This window comes from Podarcis liolepis, assembly GCF_965112155.1.
Source record: "Podarcis liolepis genome assembly, chromosome: 6".
NCBI lineage: Eukaryota > Metazoa > Chordata > Lepidosauria > Squamata > Lacertidae > Podarcis > Podarcis liolepis.
The window spans coordinates 83,379,586-83,407,310 of NC_139559.1; the positions used below are offsets into that span (position 1 = coordinate 83,379,586).

The window sequence follows — 27,725 nt, forward strand, 5'->3', positions numbered from 1 at the left end:
GAGGACTTAAGTCTGAGAGGAGAAATAGAGAAATAGAGCTGTTTTTATATTGTGGGTGAAACTCCTCAGTGGGACTTAAGAACGACAGTTCTGTAATTAATGATGGAAAGAGCGCTGTTATCTATGAAGGTGATGATATATGGAAACCATCTCGATTTGAGGATTGGAAGAACGGAAAAATTCACACAGGATTATTATTGGTGCTTATCGGCTTAAGGAGACTATCAGAAGAGATCATAAAGAAAAAAGAGAAAATATATGAACAAGATGTGATGTGGAAACAGCAAGATGAGACTGGATAGAATTGTGAACTTTGTTTGGACTGATTTGGACATTAACGCAGTAGCAAGAAGATGATCAGAATCCCCCTTCGGATCTTGAAATATGGGTCCCCTCAACAAAATTTAAAATTCGGCTTTGTAATTCGGAATTTATGTGATTTGATTTGATTTGATTTGATTGGCCGGTTAATAAAAATTATTTTTTAAAAAAACAAAAAAAAAAACAAAGGTCCGTATAGTAAAAGCTACGGTTTTCCCAGTAGTGATGTATGGAAGTGAGAGGAGGACCATAAAGAAGGCTGATCGCCAAAGAATTGATGCTTTTGAATTATGGTGCTGGAGGAGACTCTTGAGAGTCCCATGGACTGCAAGAAGATCAAACCTCTCCATTCTGAAGGAAATCAGCCCTGAGTGCTCACTGGAAGGACAGATTGTGAAGCTGAGACTCCAATACTTTGGCCACCTCATGAGAAGAGAAGACTCCCTGGAAAAGACCCTGATGTTGGGAAAGATGGAGGGCACAAGGAGAAGGGGACGACAGAGGACGAGATGGTTGGACAGTGTTCTTGAAGCTACCAGCATGAGTTTGACCAAACTGCGGGACCCCATGGACCAGAGCACTCCAGGCACTCCTGTCTTCCACTGCCTCTCACAGTCTTCTCCAGCACCATAATTCAAAAGCATCAATTCTTTGGTGATCAGCCTTCTTTATGGTCCAGCTTTCACTTCCATACATCACTACTGGGAAAACCATAGCTTTTACTATGCGGACCTTTGTTGGCAAGGTGATGTCTCTTAAAAAGTAGGGGGGGGGGTGTTTTGTATTATTAGCTAGCAAATAAGCCTTCTAAAGTGCAACTTGGTGTTTCATTCATTGTCTACCTGAATCCAAAAAGAACTCCTTGGCAAGGCGGTGGTCAGGACAGTACCAAAGAGCATGAGTCCAAGCTTCACGGTGTGCATGAAACTTGGGGCATGGCATTTTGGACATCATCTTTAATGAAGCTTCTGACAGTTCCATTGTTTCAGTTCTGTGACCAAACTCATAAAGCGTGGGGAGGGAAGTTGGTTGAGACATTTCTTCAAAGCGTTCTGTGGCCCAGATGTGATCTGTCCATGGTACTGAACTGAATGGGAAAATTTCAAAAACTAATTGATTATTGCTTTAATTGCCAGAAACATGTCCTTTATATTGTACCTTTTCTAAAATGGCAGTTACGGCATTTTCTGTCTCTTCTACGGATTGTATTCATTTATTTGCAAAAATGCCTATAACACCAACATTAAGGGGGGCAGGAATCATATTGATTATGCAATGAACAGTTCAGGGAGGAGGGTGAGCTAGTGCTGGAATGAAGGGAGAAGGGGCCACATCTCTCACCAAGAATATTAAATTGCCTTGGGTTGGATGGATCAAGGGTTCTGTCCCAAACTGCAGCAGTTCTACTTTGTAGTATAGGTAACCATTCCCTTGCTTACTTGTGTGGGATGCTTGGGATCATTGTATGGGTAATAATAATAATAATAATAATAATAATAATAATAATAATAATAATTTATTTATACCCCGCCCATCTGGCTGGGCTTCCCCAGGCACTCTGGGCGGCTTCCAAAAGAATATTAAAATACTATAATACATCAAACATTAAAAGCTTCCCGAAACAGGGCTGCCTTCAGATGTCTTCTAAAAGCCTGGTAGTTGTTGTTCTCTTTGACATCTGGTGGGAGGGTGTTCCACAGGGAAGGTGCCACTACCAAGAAGGCCCTCTGCCTGGTTCCCTGTAACTTGGCTTCTCGCAGTGAGGGAACTGCCAGAAGGCCCTTGGAGCTGGACCTCAGTGTCTGGGTAGAACGATGGGGGTGGAGACGCTCCTTCAGATATACTGGACCAAGGCGTTTAGAGCACCAACACTTTGAATTGTGCTCGGAAACGTACTGGGAGCCAATGTAGGTCTTTCAAGACCGGTGTTATGTGGTCTCTGCGGCCGCTCCCAGTCACCAGTCTAGCTGCCGCAATCTATCTGGACGGTAAATTGTATTGAGGTTAGTGATCTAACATGCTTGCCCTTCCTGCCTCTGTTCCTTCCTCTTCTTATCTCTTGTTAAATTCTTTGATGGCATGAGAACAGCCTTTAATGTCCTAATCCAGGGGTCAGCAACGTTTTTCAGCCATGGGCTGATCCACTGTCCCTCAGACCATGTTGTGGGGGAACATGAACAAATGTGATGGGGGGAAATGAACAAATTCCTATGCCCCACCCAGAGATGCACCCAGAATTGCATTTTAAATAAAAGGGCACATTCTACTCATGTAAAAACACCAGGCAGACCCCACAAATAACCCAGAGGTGCATTTTAAATAAAAGGGCACATTCTATTCATGTAAAAAGACGCTGATTTCTGGACCGTTCGCAGGCTGGATTTAGAAGATGATTGGGTTGGATCTGTTGGGAATCAAGCCTTTATCAGGAGAAATTGGCCACTCTCCAGGCACCCGGCTTGATCTCCGGTTGACCTCCCTGTCTGCATTCGCCGGCAGGATACAGGCTAGGTCACGATAGGCGATCCTTCTCAGCGTGAGAAGAACACACACCCTCTTTCCTGCCCCCCCCCCTGGGCAGGGGAAAGAGATAGACAGAAACGTATTTACATGCCTTTATTTCTGTCTTTCCAGCGTTACAGAAAACACGTCTGCTCTCTTCAAACTCCAACAGCAGAGAGACAAACTCCTCCTGTACTTCCTGTACAGCTCATATTACACTCTGAGCTAATTCCGGTGCTTCGCACTGTGAATAGACTGTCCCTCTGTTTCCCACGGAACAGTCCCAACATTCCCATTATGTTTTGCTTTCAAGCTACCAGCTCGCGGCCGCATTGCTTCTATATCGTAACATGATCTGGCCCCAGGTCCTTAGGTTGTCTACCCCTGTCCTAAACTGTTGGAAGGAAGTGCTAGGGCTAGGTACCTTCTTTGATGTTAGATAGATAATTTATTACGGTCAGAGACCAGCTTATAAAACACACTTGGTGGTACAGTCACAGAAGGAAAACAAACAAAACAATGCACAACAACAAATTTAAAAACAATGTACAGCAATAAACTACTGCAGGGAGCTGACCCAGAGTCACCCATAGAACTAAGTTTGGGGATTTTCTTAGCGAACTAGTTTGAGTTGGGAGATGGTCTGTGTCAGGAAAAAGCACCAAGGCAAAAGCCAGCTCCAGATAGCTGGAATGCAAAACAGGATGTTGTGGTTTACAGCTGTACTGTTGGAGAAAAGGTGGAGCCTATTCTCTGTACTGAGCACCGGATGTTAGCTCAGTGTGTCATCTGACCTGTGCTGGAAGTACAGGGGAGGAGGGTGACTCTTCTAATGGAGTCTGAAGGGTGCAGTCACATTTCTATGTACTGTTGAGTGACAGGAATAAAACATGTAGAAAGGACCCCTGTCTGTCTCATTTCTCCTCCCTGGGAGAATGCAGGGAGGGAGAGAGAAGCAGAGGGTGTGTTCTTCTCAAGACTAATGAGAAGAATCGCCGGGTTTGTTTACCTAGCCTGCCGGGGTCGCAGACGGACGGTAAACACAGTATCTCGCTCAATTGCCTCGGGGGAGGCCAGGTACCTCTGCCTGTGGGCTACAGACAGATCTGTACACAGAATCTGGTGACCATCCAGGTCGTCTTCTGATCTTTGCCTAACAGGAAAAGGTCAAATTTTTGCTTTTCTGGGAGGTCAGCGAGCCTCACCAGTAGGGGATCAATGGTCTTACTATGTGCCTCTTCATAAAAGGGACATCTCAAGAACAAGTGCTCTGGGCTTCCTATCTCCCCCAATGAACAGGTGCAAAGTCTCTGAGCATATGGGACTCTTTTAAAGGCTCCTTCCAGGACCGGTGAGGGCAGGGCCGAACTTCTGGCGAGTGTAAAGGCCCTTCTTGCATTTTTAGATACGAGAAAGAAGAGATATGCTGCTGGTGCGGCTATCTCTCGATATTCTTTGATGTTGGACATTGTTTGGAGATATAATAATAATAATAATTTATTATTTGTACCCCGCCCATCTGGCTGGGTTTCCCCAGCCACTCTGAGTGGCTTCCATAGAAACCAAAAATACAGTAAAATATCACAGATTAAAAACTTCCCTGAACAGGGCTGCCTTAAGATGTCTTCTAAATGTCAGGTAGTTATTTATCACTTTGGCATTCCACAGGGCGAGCGCCACTACCGAGAAGGCCCTCTGCCTGGTTCCCTGTAGCTTTGCTTCTCGCAATGAGGGAACCACCAGAAGGCCCTCGGCGCTGGACCTCAGGGTCCGGGCAGAACGATGGGGGTGGAGACGATAGTGAGGCAATGGGAGAGGGTGACTAATTAATAATCTACATATAACTAATGATCTGCACCTAGTCAGGCAGGCAAACCACACAGGTTAGCTATCTATAAATCGGATGGTTTGGGGCATAGTTTAGAGAGAAGCTTGTCACGGACTGAGGGCCATGCAACTTGAGGCTATCGGGAATAACAACAACAACAACAATTTATTATTTATACCCCACCCATCTGGCTGGGCTTCCCCAGACACTCTGGGTGCCTTCCAACAAAATATTAAAATACTGTAATGTATCAAACGTTAAAAGCATCCCTAAGCAGGGCTGCCTTCAGATGGGAAGTCACTTTGCTGATTCTTGAAGGCTTCCAAGTAGCAGATTGAGGTGCTGGCTTGGTATGCATATATTGCTTGCTGTTTAGAATAAAATTGCTGTTTAGAATAAAATCTTTAATCTTCTCACTCACTTGTGTTTTGGATCACTTCTGAATCTCATTTTAAAAGAACAAGCTTGCATTTGGCAAGACAATCATGGAGGTGGGAGGGGACTTAAACCTTTGCCCAGTGCTGCATTCCAGTTACAGATTGCCCCCAACACCCATTGATACTTTTTAAGAGCTACTCACACAGGTGTTAATTGTGTGAATTGCACTCTTGACACCAAGGTCATATTTATTTATGTATTTGTAGTATTTGAAGAAGAAAAAGCCATTAAAAGCATGTAGGAGAGAACCAGCCAGTTTTATCTCTCCATGGAAGGGCATTCATTAAATGCCTGGGTCTCCTATGTAATTGTCATTTAAAAAGAAAAGAAAAATGAAATGCAAACTATAGGACATATCTTTAATGGCAAGCACTGGGAGAGCTTTGCAACAAATAACCAGTAAGACCATGCAGGGAATGCACAGAGATAAGAGTGGAAATCAAGCCAAAGAAGTGTCAAGAAGGACGTGAGCAGTGTACACACTGGACAACATGCAAAGCTCAGATTGTGGGAGAAACTTGGCTGATAAATATAAACCTTGGCTCCAGATTTATAAGCCTGTCAGTCTATATGTACAGAGTCGCAGCCAAACCACGCCAGAAGGCAGTTTTAAAATGTAATTTGACTGATACTCCAAATGAGTTAAGTCTTAGCTAACTAGCATTTAAATTAGCATAATGTGTATGAAAAACAGGAGCACGTCCGTGACTCATGTAATAAATGCTAAGTTGTTGTTGATTTCTAAATTCTACAGAGTAAAGTGCTCAGAATGCAAGGGATATGTGTACCTGTGTCCAGACAACAGAATTTCAGGCTGTGTACACAACACACTTTTAAAGGACTACCACCACCACCCCATAATAATCCTGGGAGCGATAGTTTGTTAAGGGTGCTGGGAATTATGGTTCTATAAGAAGAAATCTACATTTCCCGGGATTCTTAGGGGGTGTAACCTTTAAATGCATGGTCTCTACGCAGCCTCCCCCTCTCCATTCTCTCTAATATGCTTCGTAATTAAATAAAGGCAAGTTTAAAGGGCACCTAATTATAAATTCAGCATGTTGAGATTTTGTCATCCAACTTGCAAGACCACTCGGTTATAAATAGTGTCTATCTCCAGCTGAAGAATGCTCACCGCAAATACCATACATTTGTCTTTGTCTATGCAGTGTGTGTGTGTGTGTGTGTGTGTGTGTGTGTGTGTGGACACAGCACATGCATATTCACTAAAACCCTTTCCCTATTGTGTCAATGTATGCAATGCGCAGGCAGTGTAATGTGAAGGGAAATGCATGTCCTGCGCTGTCATGCCTTGATAAGAAGGGGATTGCGGAGGTGACCCTCATCATTTTGCTGAGTGCATTTGGCCACAGTGCCCATGTAGGCGTGTTTATTTCCTCACTATTGTTGAGGTATATCTTCCCTTCAGCAGAGTACTTGGTTGCCATCTCAGACTCTGTTGGAGTCTAGACACATATAAAAGACACTGTGAAAATGTGTGGTGTTGTTTTTTTTAAAGTGTTTTGAAAAATATATTGAATTTGCCATAAGCTCACCATAGCCACCTAGTGTCACATTTGTATAATACACTTAAAACACATTTAGAATGTTATATTTGCAGCTATATAGCTGAGTCCTCTTCCTTGGGCTATTGGAGGTGGGGGCACTGCCATCTAGGCAGGCAGGCAGGTAGATAGATAGCATCCTCCATAAAGTCTCCATAAAGTACATGAGGAAGCATCCCTTTCCCAAAGGAAAGACACACTGTGCATGCTCTAGGGAACTTATCCAGAATGTCTGATTTATTGTGAAGATGAAATGGCAATCATACATGCACAGGACAGCTCAGCTCCCCCCCCCCCCAATATGTGGGAACATGGCTGAGACCCCCAATCTTGAGGGGCCAGGCCCCGCCAGGCCTCCGCGCAGTGCCACCCCATGGTGGTGGAGTGCCTCATGGCCTGACACCATGATGTCACACATGTGATGTCACACACAAGTGACAAGCCCCCCCCCCATGTTACATGGAAATCGGCACTTCTGATGGCAATCATATCTGCCCGACTATTGAAAAGCTCAGCAGTCCTGTCTGTTTGTGCCAATATTTTTTTTCTTACTAGCATGAGAGCAGGGTACCAAGAAGAACCCTGTATGTATACGCAGCTTGTGCACTGGAAACAAGAACCATCAGGGCATGCTAGCTGGGCTATGGGGCATGCAGTTTTTCAGCTATGAGAAAAATAATACAGACTCACCAAGCCACAAGGCTCCACAAGGTTTAAATATGGAGTCAATACTTATTCAGAGATTGATTCAGCAGAGGGGAAAGAAATGGCCTACAATTACCCGACAGCATCAATGTTTTGCTCTTTAATTCCTCTCCTCCCTTCCTTTTCTTTTGGCTCACCAAGAAATAAGAATCCAATGAAATGCGTTTCCTCACAACTAGCATAAGAGCAATTTAGATTGCCCTGCTTAATGGACCAAATCAAATGGCATTGCCTTCCTAGGAACAAGCCTCTAATAATATGTCGAGGTTGAGGCTTTCATCTCAATTTCTTACAGTTCTATTTTTTTTCCTACTTAAACAAATGTTTCAGCAGTAGGGAAATCCTTTCCTCGCACTTTCAATATTCAGTGTCTAGAAGTTGCATTTATTTTGTGTGCTTGGCAAAAGAGATCACATAGCTGTATTGGAGTCAGTTCTGAAGGCCATTGATTCAATTCCTAGAATTCAGCTGCAACCAAACCTGGATGAGAGCGGTAGGAATAATAATGCTTAAGATTTCTATAAAGCTTTGGAATACCCAAAGCAATTCCCATCTAGTAGCCTCGTTAGCCTTCTGCCAACTCTGTAAGATATATCACTATTTTTAACCTCATAATGTAGATAGGGAGAGGGGAACAAAACAAGATTTAGTTGGCTCCACTTATTATTGACTCTAGCTCCACCAGACATTTTCTTTGTTCCTCTTGTGTTGATCTCTCTGCATTCCACCTTACCATTTTCAATGGGAACCAGACTCCCCTGACTGTACAGATGTTGCTCCTTCCAGAATCAGGACCTGAGATAATTTATCCACTTCTAATATTAGGATGTTGCTTCAAAAGAAAATTCACTCACTTTATTAACCTGATGAGATACCGGGAGCTAAAGGTTTGCTTGGATCATAACACAGAACAGTCTGTAGTCTATTGTTAGCATTTCATTCCGAAAGATCAAAAGTTGAGCATCTTCAGAGACTGAAGTACCCTTTTATCTCCATAGGTGCTGGTCTCTGTAGGTTAGGTATGGGTCGCAACTTCCGATAGTTGGCCAGTGAGTCTGCAAGACTCTTGTTCCTGTGGGTGTGGAAGAAAAATCCATTAATGTAAGTAAAATAAAAGTGGGATGTACATTATAGCTTTGCCCCTTGGCTTTCAAGCAGGAGAATGAAAGCCACACACCCAGAGATTTCTCATTTTCTTTTCCCTTTCATATCAACAAATTCCTGCTATGCTGCTTCTTTTTGATATACTTCTATGTTCTCAGTAACAATTTGTATGCCATAAGGTGTGTGTGTGTGGGGGGGGCTTTCTGTATGTGGGAGCATTCAAACATTCAACCCATCCAACAGCAGCCAAAAATTGAGCAGCTGTGGAAAACTTTACCACTTGATTCTGCTGACTATAAAAACTGGTCCTCAGTAGATGAGAATTAATAAGGTGGTAGTGCTCTGGCTTGCTCTGGTCCATGAGGTCACGAAGAATCGGACACGACTAAACAACAACAAAGGTATAAAATGGGCAGCCAGACACCAGGTCTGGTTCTGCCTACTTTGGGCTCCAGCACAACACACAGATAACTCTGGACAAACCTACCCCAGATGTGTGGACTCCAAAGATTTCACATGAAGGACTGAACTTAATATAAAATAGAGTTATCCATTTCCTACATAGCAGAGAATGATTTCCGTGTCTGAATGGTAAGCTGCCGAGAAGGCTCATAGGTGCCTTATGAGCTTACATATTCATTCAATCTGAAGGAGGCAAGGGCACAATGTGGAGAAACAGGTTGCCATGAAGGAGTTAAAGGCTGATAAGGTAAATTGTAAGCAGTCCTGAAAATCTGTAGATAACATATTTGAATGATTGATTTGGCCTGTTTAACACTCTTCAAGTATTTGCTGGTAATAAAGGCTTGTCAAGGGTTCTTCAATGAGATTATGAGTGATATTGCACAGGCTCCAGCACAGATCTTCCCCTAGAGTGCATCACTACTAGAAAAGGTTGGGCGTGTTTAACACAAACTGAGTTTATTATATGGAGTGAGAATAATCTAGATAAACTTCCCATGGGAACTGAACTTGCACCCTAGAACAGAAGCCTCTCCAGCATATTCCTCAACAGACATATTAATGTGGAAAGTATTGTTTACAGGTGGAAAGTTTAAAAACTTCTGATGTAGTAGATCAGAGATGGGGAACCTACAACCCTCCAAATACTGTTGAACTCAAGCACCCATCAGTCCCACCCAGCAAGACCGAACGGCCTTGAGCCAGAATGATGGGATTCAGTGGCATGTGGTCAGTGGACTAGCAGGACTGGGCTATCTCCTAGATGTTCCCTTGGCACCTCCTTCTCAAAACCCAGGAAGCTTTTGCCCAGCTTAAGGAGGAAGGTGCAATGCTCACAAGTGTGATGTCAGGACGTCACATGCATGACGTCCTGTCCCCCCAATCACCCTTGCAAGTGGCCCTATCTGTTCCTCTACGGAAAAAAAAAATCACCGCACGCCACTAAATTGGGATTCGTAGTCCAACAACATCTGAAGAGCCAATGAGGTCTTGCATTTAATGCTTGCTCAATACTTCTAGATGGCCCTGCAGAAGTCACTATCTTTTCATCCTTAGTTACCCCACAGGGATATTCTGAAGACAAAAGGTAAAGGTAAAGGGACATGAGTGGCACTGTGGTCTAAACCACTGAGCCTCTTGGGCTTGCCAATTGAAAGGTCAGCGGTTCGAATCCACACAATGGGGTGAGCTTCCGTTGCTCTGTCCTGTCAACCTCCTGTCAGCAGTTTGAAAGCACACCAAGTAGATAAATAGGTACCACTGCAGCGGGAAGGTAAATGGCGTTTCCGTGTGCTCTGGTTTCTGTCACGGTGTCCCATTGCACCAGAAGTGGTTTAGTCCTGCTGGCCACATAACCCGGAAAGCCGTCTATGGACAACGTAAACGCCGGCTTCCTCAGCCTGAAAAGCGAGATGTGCGCTGCAACCACATAGTCACCTTTGACTGGACTTAACCATCCAGGGGGTCTATACCTTTACCTTTATTCTGAAGACAAAAATGGGGTGATCCCAACTATATGCCACCCCGAACTCCTCGTGCAATGGATAGATTTCAGATATGATAAATACATAAAAATGAATGATGTCATAAGATTTCACATTTTTAAAAAAGTTGCCTGAAATACCTGATCTTTTCAAAATCATTTATCCCTACCAGCAATGTTCCTTGCAGCTGTTTTGATTTCAAAATTGCTTCAGATGTTGATTCTGGTGAAATTAGATAGAAATTCCACAGTGAAACTCATTGTAGCCATGAAGAGTCCTGTACTGTTCTATTGTTAAGACTTGCTTAGCAAAATTAAATGAAATTTGGTAAGATTCAGGGGTTGCACATTGTTACCTTGCTTGCTCAGGCTGCACATCCAAAAATGTCTGTAGGCGCCTTTGTGTTAAGAGATTAAGACATTTCAGAACTTGAATGACTAGAGTGAATTCAACTCAAATGGAGAAATGATTCCCATTGTGACTTTGGCTCTGTCCCATTTGTCCAGTACAGCTAGTATGAAACTGTAATTCTAATTAAAATTCCCAAAGAAGCCATGAGTAAGTAACGTTTGGATCATTTATTCCCTGGGTGGGGAACCTCAAGCCCGGAGAGCTTTATATTTCCAGACAAAAAATGTAACCTTTTAGAGACAATGAGATAAGGAACACACAGAATGACAGTGCTCTCTGGCTACAGCATGTAGTCATGTGAAATTTTCATGGCCTATGTCAATTGCAAATGGGGTTGCCATCTTTCTTTTTCCGATGGGGCTCCTGTGCTTTTAATTACAGTGTGACATTCAACAAATGAAACATTCCCCAGCTCTGAGAACTTCTCCTACTGTATTTCTGCTTTTTTGTGCAGCTGTTAAAGGCAGAGACCCCACTAGAGAATATTGTAGCAACTCCAAAGCCCCTCATTTGGAATTTTGAAAGAATGTTTGTAATTGCCAATGGGTGAGGGAGAGGAGGAAAAACCACTTTAAATACTGAATAAACACCCTTTTGGGGAGTAAGGCAAAATAACATACAAGCAAATTCACCCTTAATAATTTCAGTGCCTTTCAGTATTCTTCATAAAAAGCCTCTCATCTCAGGGAAAGCTATCATTATCCTTTTCATTTACCTCATGTTTACCTCACCATAGGCAATTTCAGCTCCAGAGGCTGTTCTGAAAGATCCAACTACAATCTGTGGCTTTTTTTTTTTTTTGCTTTTTTTTTTTACCTCAGGCCAATATCCTATCAAGCTTTTGAGGCTCTTTTTTGGATGAGCAAATGGAGAAGGAAAAGAGCTCAAAAGCAGCTTTCAAACCTCTTTCATTATTAGGTGTAGTGAAAAATAAACATGGCTTCTCGTGAAATGAAATGCCTCCAGGTATTATAATAGTATTTGTAAACTTTTCGGTTTCTATCTTTGTTATTATCTTGCTACTAGTTTATATATATATATATATATATATATATATATATATATATATATATCCCCCTCAAACATATATGAAAATATATTCAATAATATAAGGAACAAGAAGAAGACAAATGTAAGAGGAGTAGGTTCAGTTTATAGAACTTCCATAACTTCTGCAGACCAAGATGGGAGCAGGATTCCTTGAGCACAATCTAAAGCCCAATCATAGGATATTTGCATTGTGTGCAAAAGTTCCCAGGCCCAATTCCCAGTGTACCATATTTAAAAAGGGTCTCAGGCATTGCTGTGTCCAAATCTTTATCAAATGGTTTATTGAATACAGATGTAAGGAAGCAGTAATTTCTGCCATGTACTGGGTTCATCGCAACTAGCACTGTTTCTTTGCTGCCACAGTTCAGCTTCCACTGAAATCCACACTATCAATCTCACCATCTGCTATCACTGAAAGAAATGTAATTACAGTGGTACCTCGGGTTAAGAACTTCACTCATTCCGGAGGTCCATTCTTAACCTGAAACCATTCTTAACCTGAGGTACTACTTTAGCTAATGGGGCCTCCCGCTGCTGCCACGCCGCCGCCACACGGGTTATGTTCTCATCCTGAAACAAAGTTCTTAACCCGAGGTACTATTTCTGGGTTAGCAGAGTCTGTAACCTGAAGCGTCTGTAACCTGAAGCATCTGTAACCCGAGGTACCACTGTAATTCCAATGTGTTTTTCAATGGAAGGGAAACACAAAAAACAATGCAGAAAGTTACATAACTATTTCTGTAACATTTGCAGACTTAAAAACAACAGTGGTGATAACAAATATTGGATCATATTCACTTGTGTGGTTTCTGTTCCTAACTCAGGTAGCAGCACTTGAAAACTGACCTACATAGGACCCCCAAAATCCATAACCACCCCCAGAACAGCCAGTAACAGAACAAGTGTTCAGCTAAATATGAGGCAGCTTCCTGTGCCTATTGTTTTGCATGACTAGATGCAATTCAACAACAAATAATAACCCCCGGTGCCTTTCAAATGGGACAACTACACCTGGTGAGTAGGTGGTATAAAAAGCCATGAGCTGCATCCTCAGTCTTATGCCTGTACCATGTGTAACCTCTATCTAGTTAAAAGATAAGAGACAACACAAACTGGGTCTGAGCTTTGCTGTATAGTATGCCACTGGAGACCTGGATATAGAATATTTATTTCTAGAAGGTTAAGAGTCTGAAAAGAGGACGTTACATAATTGTAGCAGTTAAGGAGCTATAAACAGACATCATTTGGTGTCTTCTGCAATAAATAAATACACCTGAAGCGTCAAGCAGATTTACCGCAGCCAGCAAATAATTTAAATTTAGCACCGCTCGCTTCTAAAATGCAAATTCACGCCATCGTAATTTCTGCATTTATTCAAAGTGCACAGCACTATCCAATTCCAGAAAAGTGGTATTAAGGGACGCCGCCACCAACCTGAGTGTCTATGTTAGAATTCCTGCTCCATGATTGCAGTCATGGGATTGTTGTCTATCACATGACGGTATATGTTTTAACTCCACAGAGTGGGAAGTGACAAAGACAGGACGTTTGTGTTACTGTGTTCCGAGAAGTGGGACTATTGTCCTTTGTTCTTTTTCTCTTTGCTGTCTGATGCTAGAGAGAGCGGGAGCGATATTGCAGTGCTCCGTGTGTGTTTATATGCAAATAAAGTAGATTAGCCAAAATGCTGAGTTGCTGAGGTCTGTCACACAAGGTGCACAAACTCTGCGGATCCCTAAGTGTGTCAATGTCTGTTAGCATCAGTTGCTGTGATGTTCGGGCTGAAGAAAACTTTTGAAGCTCCCGAAAGATCGACCAGGAGGGAGGGAACATGCCATTTGGGCATGCGTCTCTGCCAGGGTCTTCTTCGAGTGTTGGCTGAGCTCCTGGCAGTCTATAGCTGTGGTGGATATCAACTCCCACTATCCCTGATCATTGCCATGTGGGATAGATTTTGACAAATTCATAAAGGATCTCAATGGCTACCACTCATGATAACAGTGTACCACCTCCAGTATTAGAGACTCTAGGTGTCTGGATATCAGTTGCTGGGAATCACAAGTGGAAAATGATTCCGCTCATGTTTTATTTGTAGACTTCCCATAGGCATCTGGTCGGCCACTGTGAGAAAAGGACGTTTAGCTAGAGAAGTCTCTTATGTTCTCATATAAAAAAAAAAAACTAACAAGAGTCTTGTCCTCTTTTGTATCTGACCACCCTAAAGGGAAGGTTCTGCACATTTCAAAGGATTCAGCAACACTCTTATTTTTTTCCACCAGAGATGAAAGCTGTGAGTTAACCCTGAGTCAGGATAAACATAAGTTTGGGGCTTGCACAGAATTTGCTGAGACTCAGGCCTCTTACAAAAAAGGAGAGGCCCATATATCTTTGCTGAACAGAAGGCTTATTAACACATATCTTCCTTTTAAGTGCTGCAATAGACTTCAACTTTTTCAGACCCACCTGTGACTCAATAGATGTATTTGCGGGTACACTTTTTTATTTTTTTGCAGCTCACTTTAGATCAGGCTGCAGCCCAACACTGGATCCCAACACACCAGTTGAAGACCAGTGGCATAAGCGTTACAGAATTACAATAAAGTTAAATGTCATTAACATGTGAAATATGATAGTTTTGTACTATACTTTTTGGCACTCAGTCCCTCCTTTGAGAACGTTCCCTCTCAATAAAGCCAGAGATGTTTCATGCATGGAATGTTGGCTTGTATTTTACTATGTCTGTTTCCATGAATTTCAACATTATCCACCAGTTAATGATGAAGGGATGAAGAACAACCCTCTTGATAACATTGGACTCCCAGCTCCCATCAATCCTAGCCAGAATGTTAGGTGTGATGGAAGTTGTTGCTCAACAACCAAACCCAATTTAAATGCACAGAAGTTTACAGCCCCATATAAAATACGACCTTTGCACATTCATGTAGCCACTGGAAACTGTAAAAAAAACCATAAGTGAACAGCTGTTCTCAATAGTATTTCCTGCACTGAATGCCAGTTGACTTTTTTTCTTTCTTTAATGGATTCTATATATTTTTAAACTATTTTATTCTTTTAATGATGGTGGGACTCCTGCTTCTGGAAATACAGTGGTACCTCGGGTTACATACGCTTCAGGTTACAAACGCTTCAGGTTACAGACTCCACTAACCCAGAAATATTACCTCAGGTTAAGAACTTTGCTTCAGGATGAGAACAGAAATCATGCTCCGGCGGCGCAGCAGCAGCAGCAGGAGGCCCCATTAGCTAAAGTGGTGCTTCAGGTTAAGAACAGTTTCAGGTTAAGAACGCGGACCTTCGGAACGAATCAAGTACTTAACCTGAGGTACCACTGTAATCAAGCAACAACAGATACTAACTACTAGTATTATTTTATTAGTAAACTCTTACTTTCTGGGGACATAATGACTGAAGCAACTAATTGCAAAACGTGATTGAAATAATGGTATTTTTTCCCAATAGAACAAGTTCCAAATTTCCATAAATTGTGTAATATAGATCAGAAAATTGATTCCATCATTTTCTTTCTAGAGGGAAAAGAAATAAAATATATGTTTAAAAATAGTCTATCAGATCTAATTCAATGATATAAATCTCTTCAAGCAATTAGTGTGTTATCTTAATGTGGAATGTGTGACCGACATTAGCTTCTAATACAAACAAATAATACAGGGTGTATTAACTGGCATTTTAGTTCAGGTTAATCAAAATGTAACAGAAATATGCATTGTAATAGGGTCCTTGGGAATGAACTCATATGATTAATAAGAAATGAGTGTTGCATAAGAAATTAGGCTGAACAGAATAGAGTTGCTTAGTCTTAGGAAGGGATAGCCAAATTTGTCAATTTCAGTATCTCTGTTTCTCATTTGTCCAATCTTAAGTTCACCTTACCCGGTTTCCTCATCAATTTGTAAACAAACAAACAAATGTTGTTGTTGTTTAAAGCTGATGAGAAATTCCATATACATTGTTGTGTCCATTTCTTCTAACACATGCATTTTTATTTGCAAACAGCAGTACTGCCTAATATTATGCATTTTGTGCTTCGTTTTGACTAATATACACATTCTTGTGCATATTTTCTCCTAAGAATTACCTTTTCTTGTACACATTTTTAGTTGGTAAACAGCATCAGAATATTTTGGTGAAGGATGAATTTTGAAGGATATCTGCATCTCAATTTGCATATTAGTTCAGGAAAGACTCTCCTCCTGCAAGAGAGGGGAGTGGTTGTGGTCGGGAGCCGGACTCCGCCTCAAGCAGGGGGCGTTAGCCCCCTGCCTCCCACTCACCTGGCTGGCGCCCACGCCCACGGGCAGGCACCCAACCAGGTGCCTGCGAGGGGGTGTGTTTAGCAGCCTAAATTGCTGCGGCACCAGCCTTCCGGCCTCACTTTTCATCTGGTCCTCCTTCCTGAAGAGAATTGTTTGGTGCGGTGCGCAGAACTGTATGGCCATTGAAAAATCCAGGAAACTCTTAAATCGTGCAATAGCCCGTTGGGTGCACTTTATGAATGGCCGAGTCATTTCTCACGACCATATCCGGATTGGCGATCAGGCCTTGTATGGGAATGATGGGGTTCATCTTTCAGACCAAGGGAATGACATTTGGTTAAATAGCATCGGCAGCAGCATCAGGGATTGGTTACAGGTGTGAGGGTATTGGCGGCGAGCCTTTTGGGCTCGGGTGGCGGTTAGGCATTGGAATAATGTGTTGTGGTGTGTCGAATGGCTAGGTGTGGCCATCGCCTGCGCCTTCAATTTTGGGTATTCCGTTAAAGGAATCCGGCTGTCGTGTATTCTGTCCGATGCCTGTGTGGCAGGAGGCCATGGCACGACCCTCGATGACATCAGGGGAAAGCTTATAGTTGGATTAGCATCAACAGGCTCCACCTACTGGTGAATAAACCCCCCTGTTTTAGACTCACCCCTGTCTGAGGGCGTGGAGTCAGCTGACGTAATCCAATGCCTAAGCCAATACCTTTTCACTTGCTGTAATCAATAAAGTTGTGGCCTTTTCTTGCCCATTAACCTTAAATCACGTGTCCTTGTGTTTTCATTCCACTACGCGGGGATCAGGTCCTCGAACCACAAGTGTGGATTTGATAGGTAACGAACGGGACAAATTTATTTCCCTTCGTTTTCGGTATATATGGATGTATGAAGACTTCATGAGAATATCAGAATATTCAGGGGTATGTCTGATCCACACATTATCCCTTGAAGTATGGATTGGTCATTTTGTACAGGAATTGTCTAAGATTGAATTTCTTAAGCATTGCTAGTCTTTTGCCATAGCTCTGTTTATTCCTTCAAGCATTTCTTGTACCTCGATTTAGGACATATGCACATGACTAGTGTTATCAATATATCTTTTGTACCTCTTGAAATTTAACGTTCCTCTTTAGAAAGAAGATCCATATTTGCTTTTAAAAAGTTGCTTTAGATCCGTGGTTCCCAGCATGGGGCACATGCCCCACAAAGGGGCAATTTGATTTTTAAGGGGGGAAATTCAAGAATGAGTTATTAACAGTTAATGGCCCTTTAGGCTTTCTCCATGTGAATATGAGTTCACTTTTTGAATAATAAAAATTATATGTCGGGGGGGGGGAGAGCATCAAGATTTTAGAGATGCTTAAGTAGGGCATGGCCAAAAGAAAAAGAAAAAAAAAAGGTTGGAAACAACTGCTCTAGATGAAATTCAGTGGAAACGGTAGTTCCAGATCTAATCAGCTTTAGTTACTGTGTGGACATCTTTTACAAAGCCCTGGACTCACGAGTTATCCACATGGCACCTGCACTCATCTGGAGACCTTGTCCAGAAAGATCTATGTCTTAAGTATAAGTATAAGTAGGGTGGCGCTGTGGGTTAAACCACAGAGCCTAGGACTTGCCAATCAGAAGGTTGGCGGTTCGAATCCCCGCGATGCGGTGAGCTCCCATTGTTCGGTCCCTACTCCTGCCAACCTAGCAGTTCGAAAGCACATCAAAGTGCAAGTAGATAAATAGGTACCACTCTGGCGGGAAGGTAAACAGCGTTTCCGTGCGCTGCTCTGGTTCACCAGAAGCGGCTTAGTCATGCTGACCACATGACCCAGAAGCTGTATGCCAGCTCCCTCAGACAATAAAGCGAGATGAGCACCACAACCCCAAAGTCATTCACAACTGGACCTAGTGGTCAGGGGTCCCTTTACCCTTTACCTATAAGTATAAGTGTGCCTCCTACACCAAGAAATTTCACAAGGCCATTGGGAATGGTTTAATTTAGACACAGCCAAATACAGTTGTATATTTAGAATAGAGCCACTGAAACTAATGGGCATGACTCGTTTAGGACTTTTAATTTCAACGGGTTTATGCTGAGTAGAACTTAGTTGGATACAACCCATCATCTCAAATAAAGAAAAACCTTAAGAATTAATTAGATCCTAATATTCTGATCCAGTTTGCATTCCACAGAACCAAAACTCAGGTCTCTTCTTTCAAAACCCAGTGCCCAGATATCAAAGTGAAAAGGCGATAGTTCAAAACTGGGGAATAGCCATCATCTCCCACAACGTGTACAATATTTTCATGTCCTTTGTGTCTCGGTTTTTGAATTCTGGTTAGTCTTTTTAAATAATTTGTTTCAGCTCTAATGCTAACAAGTGAGCTCAATATTCCTCTTCACACCAGTCAACAATTTGTTTCCATGGTGAGCTATCCATTTAGCTTCTTAATGCTGCACAAAGAGGCTGCTCTCAACGTGAAGCAGATAAATCAGCACAGTCAAAATGAGCAATCATGGTTCAGTTCTGTCATGAAGACACGCTGAATACTAACCATGGATTTGTTCAACTAATCAAATTTAATAAACTCCCTCCCACTCTTTTGAGTGGGCACAGAAATCTTCTGTGGAGTGCAATGGATAACTTGGGAAACAGCTTTCCATCCTCATTAGGTGAGAATGATTATAAATCAGTGTTATTCCGCCAAGCTAAATTAAGTAATGGTGATTTGCTGAGGGCTTGGATGTTTTTGACCATTATCTCTGCAAAGTTAATGATTTACTGCAAAGGCTGTGGTCATTATTTCCATGTTTTCTATATTCAGTAAAAATGTGTTTATATAGTTGTGCCTATTTAATTTACCCAGACTTCTTAATCCAAGACAGCATGGTACATTAAATCATTTTGGGAGTGGTTGATCTGTAGAGAAGCCATGGGTAGGAGGAGCATCAGGCAAATATGTATCTGGGGTCCCAGATTGGGGTGAGTGGGGAGGGACGAGTTACAGGGGGAAAGCCATGGATGGAAGTGGGGAGATTAGCATCCCTTTCCCCAACCACCATTGAAAAAATGTGTGAGAGGCATGTGCGGTCATGCTTTGTAGCTCTCCCCCCCCCACTGGTTTTGCCAGCTACACATGCAGTAGCTGTATCAAGGTGCTACTAACATATGCGCAAAAAAACTCCTCAGCATGAGGGTGTACCTTCACCAATACATCAGCCCCTTTGCAGCAGTGGCATAACATGGGTTGCCAGTGCTTGGGGCCGCATAGAGGTGGTTGGGAGAGAGGGAAATGGACAGACTATGCATGAACATTCAACTGCCTGATGGCTCCCGCATCACCCAGGAGATTGCAAGCACAGAGATAAGAAAAGAAGAGTCATTCCATTGTCTGGAGAGGCCACTTTCTCATTTGCATGGAGAAGCCATTTGCAACAGCTCAGCGAGGGAAGCACACAGCTCTATTGAGGCAGCACCAGGTGTTGAAATTTGGCACCCCTAACAATTTTGCACCATCCCTGTGGCACCCCCCATGGTACGCTACTGCTCTTCACCCAACCGTAGAATGCACAGCTGGTGGGGCATGGCTGATTTGCACAAGGGTTGTTCAGATTAATTCTTCTGGCGCTGATTTATACAGTGAGGAAGCAACAGCCTCACTCTGGAAACATGCCTTTCCAAGCCCAAAAGTCATTTGCTAAAATCAGCACTATTTGTAGCCGTAAAACTCCTCTTCAGAGAGGGCTTCCAACAGCAAGTCCTATTGATTACATTAGAGCTGGCTTCTGAGTAAACATACACAGGGTTGCAGTTCATACTGATTAGAGAGACTGCTGCCCTAACTACTTGTATGCTGCTCAGAGGGGAGCCCAAAGGATGCAAATTTCAAAGTGGCAATTTGCATCTTGTTTTCTTTAAGCTTAAATGCTAGTGCATGCTATCTAGAACCAGAAAACACACACCACAGGCAATTTAGAAATGTATATAATTATGATTTACTTTCTATACCATTTCTGATTATTGCATTTATGTTAATATCTCCTTGTCAAGAATTCAGAACTCAGTTGTTTAGTAGATGTATTCATAGCTTGGGTGCTCAAGAGAGGCTTTGCCAGACAATTTGGGATTCACTGCTGTGCAATATGGTTTGACTGGCTAGCCAGGAGGTTCCCTATGGCAAGAGTCCTTTATAAGGCTGTTAAATCACTCACAAAAAATATAGATTTCTAAGACTACGCATTCATAAATAATAGTTCCGGAAAATGCATGTCCTCTAAGCTGAGGGATTGAGGACGGTTTTAGGATGGCTATATTTCAAAACAGGCCAGGGGTTCTCGCCCCGTTAAAATTCTTAAGAAAGATCAAAGTTTTATATGTGCAGCAACTGCCATCACAGTGTGCCTGATGCCCATGACAACCATAGCAGTAGCTTTGCCAGCTCTTGAAATAAAAGATAGAAATCTGTTCCTGGGGTTGGCCTCAGAAGTGAAGTCCAGAGTGGGCTGAGAAGTGGTGCTGGGGTTAAACAGCATAAAAATTCAATTAATGGCAGCAAAAAAACCAACAACCTTGAATGAATAAAAGCCCTATGAAAACACTGACTTTCATCCAAAGAAACACAAGGAGAATGAGCTTGCACAATGGGCCTTCCTTACCTCTATAGCCCCATGCTTTTGCTGCAATGACACTCCTGAAGCTAAAAACCTTTCAAAGGGCTGCCATTTGCAGTTAGACTCATGGGGGCTTGTAAACCACTTAATCTCCATCTTAAAATATTGGAGGTGGAGCATGAGCTCAGATTTTGGCAGGGCCAAACTCTGACCACTGCATCCAGCTTGAAGTGGGGTCGCTTCCGAATCTGCTCAGTTCAACACCACCAGTTCTAATACTCAGCCCCACACTTCACACATTCCACCCATACAATCTGTCCACATTCTTGTGCCTGTGGCGGAGAGACCATAACTTCGTGGTATATAGGGAGGTGGGGGAGAAATGCAATTCATTTTGAATGTATCTGAAAGAAAACACAAACAGCCTTTAATATTTTCACTCCTCTGAATTTTGCAATACAGTTTGCCAGCCAAGTAATTTGTATAAAAAATAGATAAGTGGTCTGGGAAATATATAAGTGGGGTGTGAAGGGGAAGAACTGGGGGTTAATGTGAGGAAAATGGAGGGGGTGACTTGGGTGAGCAGGGGCACAGGCCCTGGTATCTTGTAGTTTTAAAGAAATCTGTAGAATGAACACAGTAAAATTCCAGCATGTTTCCTTTAGGAAAGTGATCAGTTATCCTGTGCAACTCAAGTTATTTCCCATGACACACACCAGACAGATTTCAACCCATCTTTGCCAGAAATTACTGATGTTCACATTTATCTGTATTTTCACTAAGAGTGCAGCTGGGATGTAGCCACATTATAAGTAACTCAAACACAAAACAAGTGGATTTCTCTAGTTCCTACATATTACATTATTGTAATACATGGGGTATTACTGTAAAAACGTGGGGTGGTAGGAATGACTGGTAAGAAATACAGAGAGATGGCACGCCTTCCAGTGCTTCTGTTTCTCTCTCGAAACATTTTGAGTTCTATCTTTGAATTCTTCAAAATATAAAATACAGTCATACCTCAGAAGTCAAACAGAATCCATTCGGGAAGTCCATTCCAATTCTGAAACATTTGACTTCCAAAGCACAGCTTCTGATTGGCTGCAGGAACTTTCTGTAGCCAATCAGAAGCCATAGAAGCCCCGTTGGATGTTCGGCTTCTGAAAGAATGTTGAAAAACTGGAATACTCACTTCCTGTTTTCGATTGTTCAGGGGCCATAATGTTTGACTCCCAAGGCGTTTGGGAGCTGAGGTATGACTAACAGTAAAATATCATCAGGTATTTTATAAGTTCTAAGAAAAACGAATCTGTCTAAAACTGTGCCCCACAGATGTCAGCACTGTGCCCCTCAGAGGTTCACACCCTAGGCAGCTGTTTAGTTGGCCAAATGATAACACCACCCTAGTCAGGCAGGCCACTTCCCTGTCAGATGGGAGGGGAGCTCCACAGCACAGATGGAGCTGTTGCGGGAGGAGGAAAATTACGCACTGTCTTCAGGGCAATTGCAGCACATCAAGAGGCCCAGCCATCAAGAAGGTGTGCCTCACTTCAGCCTAGGAACTCTTAGTGGGGTAGGGGACGCAGGTGGCGCTGTGGTCTAAATCACTGAGCCTCTTGGGCTTGCTGATCAGAAGGTCGGCAGTTAAAATCCTCACGACGGGGTGAGTTCCCATTGCTCTGTCCCAGCTCCTGCCAACCTAGCAGTTCACAAACATGGCAGTGCAAGTAGATAAATAGGTCGTGGTGCGATGGGAACTGGTGTGCCGGAAGTGGTTTAGTCATGCTGACCACATGACCCAGGAAGCTGTCTGTGGACAAATGGCAGCTTCCTTGGCCTGTAAGTGAGATGAGCGCCGCAACCTCATAGTCGCCTTTGACTGGACTTAACCAGCCAGGGGTCCTTGACCTTTTTACCTTTACCTTAGTGAGGTAGGCATTCCCATGAATAGCTGATACAGCTTCTTGCCAGGGGCACTGATATAGCTCCTTTCCAAGACCACAAGACGCCCTGGTATGTCTCTACCTAGAATCCTGACCCCTGGCTTCGTCCCTCAACTATGTTTCTTTGCTACATCCCAGGCCCCCAAGGGCATCAGAACTAATCCCATCTCTTCTCTTGTGCTGAGTTTACACTGCCAGTCTGCTAGAGTAAACCTTGGCTTCTTTCCTTACAAGAAAGGGTATCCATTGTTGTTCTTGGGTAGCAGCCAGGACAGACTGTAGGAGACCTACACTTAATCCTAATTTGCTTAGTACCTGCAGTGGTGTGGTAGCTATTGGAACCATAGGCACTCCCAGGGTATACTCTGGGTAACATCTATAGCAAAAGAGGTTAGGGTGGATCTGTGTACTACACTAATGGTGCCTGTCAATAAATGGCAAGTTTTTTTTAAATAAAGTATTTTTATTAAACAATTTCAACATAACAAGATATCAAACCACATAATCAATCACATTATTTTTCCCTCCCCCCCCCCCGGGACTTCCCTCAGTTCCTCTCTCTGATTTCTTTGAACATATTGTCCTCTGCATATTATAAAATTGTACATATCCTTGCTTTATCTATCATGTGTTCAACTAATAAATTTGTGGATGTTCATTCAAAACCTGCCAAGGAGTCCAGATCATTTTGTTGTCTTTTTAAGTAATTTGTAAAAAGTTCCCATTCTTCCTTGAAGTCACTCTTGTCCTTTTCATGCAGTTTATATGTCAATTTGGCCAATTCCGCATAACTCATCACTTTTTCTTGCCACTGTTCTTTCTTTGGGATTTCCTCATTCTTCCATCCTTGTGCTAACAAGACTCTTGCTGCTGTTGTAGCATACATGAATAAGTTCTTTATTTTTCTTGGAAGGTCTTGTCCTATAATCCCTAACAAAAATGCTTCTGGTTTGTTTTTTTACAAATGTCAATTTAAACATTTTTTTTTCCAATTCATTATATATCATTTCCCAATTTTTTAAAAAACTTCTCTGCATTCCCATCACATATGATAAAAAGTCCCTTCTTTTTCTTTACATTTCCAACTTGTGTTTGACCCGGTTTTATACATTTTTGCTATCTGTACTAGTGTTATATACCATCTATACATCATTTTCATATAATTTTATTTCAGTTCAAATAAATGGCAAGTTGATGGATAGGCCGTAACCCTGTGGTCCTTGTGAACAGAACAGAACACCACACCACACAGAGACAGACATTAATTCCTGGGAACAGTGTGGGAGCGCCCATAAGTTTGCCACAACCGGTAAAATGTATAATAAAATCATATAAATCACTAGTATTTCCTAGAGATGTGTTGTTTATTTCCCTTTTGAGATCATCTACAAGACAACTGATAAAAGACCACAAAAGTTTATTTTCCTCTGGAGAGCATATACAAGACAACTGGGATTGGAATGCTGATCAACATTCAGAAGTATTATACAGCAGAACTCTCATTATGTGAATTGTGGGTGTCTGATGCATCTTATCTGAATTTCTCAAACGCCTTCCCACAATGTATGATATCTGTGTATCCCGTTGTGAATTGCAGTATTTTTCGAACTGCGCTTCTGATTATCTAAACCTTTAAGCAGCAGCAGCGATACTATAAATCATATCCACCCACTCCCCATGGCTTTGGGGTAAAGCAGATTGCACTGTATATAGGAACAGTGACTTGCCTGACCCATATTTCTTAAAATATACCTCGGAGCACACATTGAAGGACTTCTCCTTCAATATGTGCAACATCTGTAAGAAGTTGTCTCAAATCAAAAGTTGTTACTGGCCCAAAGTGTCTATCCCCTGTCTATCCTTCATTCAGACAAGCAAGAGATACTATAGAGGGGCAAAAATATGCAAGGTTCAAAGCAAATCTAGTGAGGGATGTGGGCCTGTCGAGAAGAGGAATGGCCTGGGAAGAATTTCAAGGCCCAGATATAGAGACTTAGATGTCTATATTTTGCCCTGTGGAACCAAGATTCCACAGTCTACTGCATCTCTGTTAAGAATTATGATAGACTGAATTCCCCTCACAATTCTTACCTGTTCTATCTTGTTGTTATCTACTTCGTTATTTATGTTTATTTGTGAATTTAACTATGCAGATTTGTTTCTTCAATTATGCTACTGGATGAAGTATGGAGACACACATAAATTGTTTTAATATTGTGGCTCATCTGATATTTCCACACCGGAACAGAGGAGAGGAGTAAATATTTGAAACTGTTGTAATTTGAAAGAAGGAACAAGAGCAAAAGTTTGAAAAAAGGAATGCTACATTAAACCACTCGTATTCTGTGCTGATGGTATATAGCGATGCATTAAATTATTGGAGCAGCCCAGCTACCAAAAGAAGAAAGTTCAGTTTAATAAAAAAGGAAAGTAATTCAGATTCTGTGCACAAGATAGACAATCTCTTACTTCAGTTCCCCAAAATTGTTTATTGGATTGTTGCTTCACTGGAGCTGCAAGATCCAATGTGGACTGACATATCTGTGACAGAATGCGCCTGTATGGAAGGAAGCTTTGTGCTAAATGACAACTCACATACTCATGACAACCAACCGAGTACAAAGCTGAGTGAAATGTTTTAATACCATTTCCCCCTGAACTTTCCTGTTTCCTTAGAACTTGTTTGTGATTTCCCATTTCTTTTTACACTGCACTGGATCTATGGTCATGGTGGTGATCATAGTATGAGGTCCACTTCACACATGGCCACTCATCTAGAAAAGGAGATGCCTGCAGACAGCAGGCAGAAATTCTCTTCTGGTCACCACCGGACTTCATGGATGTGTCTGCTGATGTTGCGTGTCCCAATCCATGACCATTACTCACAGGAAATACATGAACCGAACAGATTTCTACATAACTGTACACAGCTGGCAGAAACAACAGAGCTACTTTTGACATCCCAAGTGGGATTTTTTAATCTTTCCGCCTTTAAACTCCAGATATCCCATCCCACTGCTTTTGAAAGTCTCCTCAGATTCAGAAACAATTTTCTGTGTGGCATTTTGACAATATGCCATTTCTTCTTGTTTAAGGAACATTAGCACAAGATCTCTTGGGTCCATGGAGTAAGCTGTGTGTGTTTCTGGATCCTAGCCATTACATACTTCACTTTGAGGGGTAAAAATCACACCTGTTTTGCACACAGCAAAATTTATATCCATGTAATTTTCATACATTACAGTGGACATGGATATCTTTATCTATCTATGGATACACTATATGTTTTGGAAAGTGGTTTGTCTGCTTATCCATTTGCCTGTTTGTCTGTTCTCTGTTGGTTTGGATGCCTCTTAACATATCATTACCAAACTCAGCTCAAGGGTTCATGAGTGGTCTTTGTTGACCCTGGGATGCTGGGTGTATTTAAAATCAAGATGGTGGGCTGAAATGTGACTTTGCATGGCTTCACCCAGTTTTGGGGCTTCACCCAAACTGTGCCAGTTTGGATGCCACTGAAGATATCATTGTCACCCCATTTGGCGGGACTTCACCAAATCTGGCATCCAGATTCCAACCTGTTTTGATTTAGAAGCTTCTAAAGACACCATTGTCTAACTCAACAGGAGTGTTCCCAAGAGGAATTGGTGTTTGTCTACATTGGTACCTGGTACCATTTTGAATCAAGATGGTGGACAGAAACGTGACCTTGGTAACTTTTCTTATATGGAATTGCTGTGGCCAGAATGACTATAGCAAAAAATTGGAAGGGAGAAAAAAACTCCCTCAATAAGAGAATGGCAAGTAAGATTTTGTGAATATATAGAATCAGCAAGACTTACAGCAGTGATAAGAGGCCAATCAGTCCAAAAACTGATAGAAGAGTGGACTTGCATGAAGGAATACATCAAAAAACATTGTTCTGGTATTAATATATTGATATGCAATGAATGAAACTTATAGAGTAAAAAATTAAGAAGAAATGGGTATAAGATGAGATAGTCAAAAATAATATTGATAACACAGTGAAAAGAAGAAAAGAAACAAAGGATGCCACATATAGGTGGAGGGAAGTCAAGATTTATGTCTGTATGTTTATTTTGTATGCTTGTTTTCTTTTTTGTAATCTAAGTTGAGAGGTGTATGTATCTATGTAGAATGTTTGTTTAGTGTTCTGGTTTGTGTTTGTAAGTATTGCATTTCTCAATAAAAGTTTAAAAAGGGGGGGAAGGGGGGGACGTGACCTTGGTGTGCCTTCACCCAGTTTGGTGCCATAGGTCCAAACTGCCCATTTGGATTACTCTTGATATATTATTGCCCAAGTTTTGGCATGAAGGTTTGCAACTGTGCTCATTCCTCTCAATATATCATCTCTGAACTCAACACAAGGGTTCCTGAGCTGGAGATCTTCCTCAATATTTGAATGCCAGGTGCTTTTTTGAGTCCAGTTAGTGGACCCAAATGTGTCTTTGGCATGACTTTATTCAATTTGGCATGGCCTAAAACTCATAAATCACACTACCCATTTAAAAATCACAATATTTTTCTGTTTCCCAAAATTCCTTGGCAGTGCCGGGCACTTTCTGCTATACCTCTCTGTTTCGCATGTAGGAAAAATGATACACAAAACATCCCCCAAGAGCACTAGCTGTACATCAATACAAGCTGAAGCCCTATTTCATCAGCAGTCAGAATAAAGATAGCACAGGTGCAAAATGGAGATCACCTTCGCAACTGATTGGGAATGACACTTCCTTCTGGCACACATAATATTCTTCCTGATTCCTCTGGTCATCTGACAGAATGGCCTGTAATGCTAGATTTTTGCACAGGGAAAAGCTACAGAGGCAAACATATTGTGTGAGTTATTACAGACATTTCACTCCATGACAGAATGCTGAAATGCAAAAATTACTCTATGCTGCATGTGCATCTTGGGATGCTACTGCATGCATTGCAAATTAATACAGGATGCTGGATATTCAAAAATGCATGTGAGAAGCCATCCCTACTG

At 42.0% G+C, this 27,725-nt stretch overlaps 1 long non-coding RNA gene across 1 annotated transcript in view; it reads right to left on the minus strand.

Annotated features, from left to right (window-relative positions):
- Nucleotides 1-8,165: 8,165 nt before the first annotated feature.
- The window catches only part of LOC310708512, a 60,455-nt gene continuing 40,895 nt past the window's right edge, over nt 8,166-27,725 (minus strand). Inside the window, exon 3 of the long non-coding RNA XR_014527073.1 lies at nt 8,166-8,431. This is a non-coding gene — a long non-coding RNA (uncharacterized lncRNA). The remainder of the gene's footprint in view (nt 8,432-27,725) is intronic.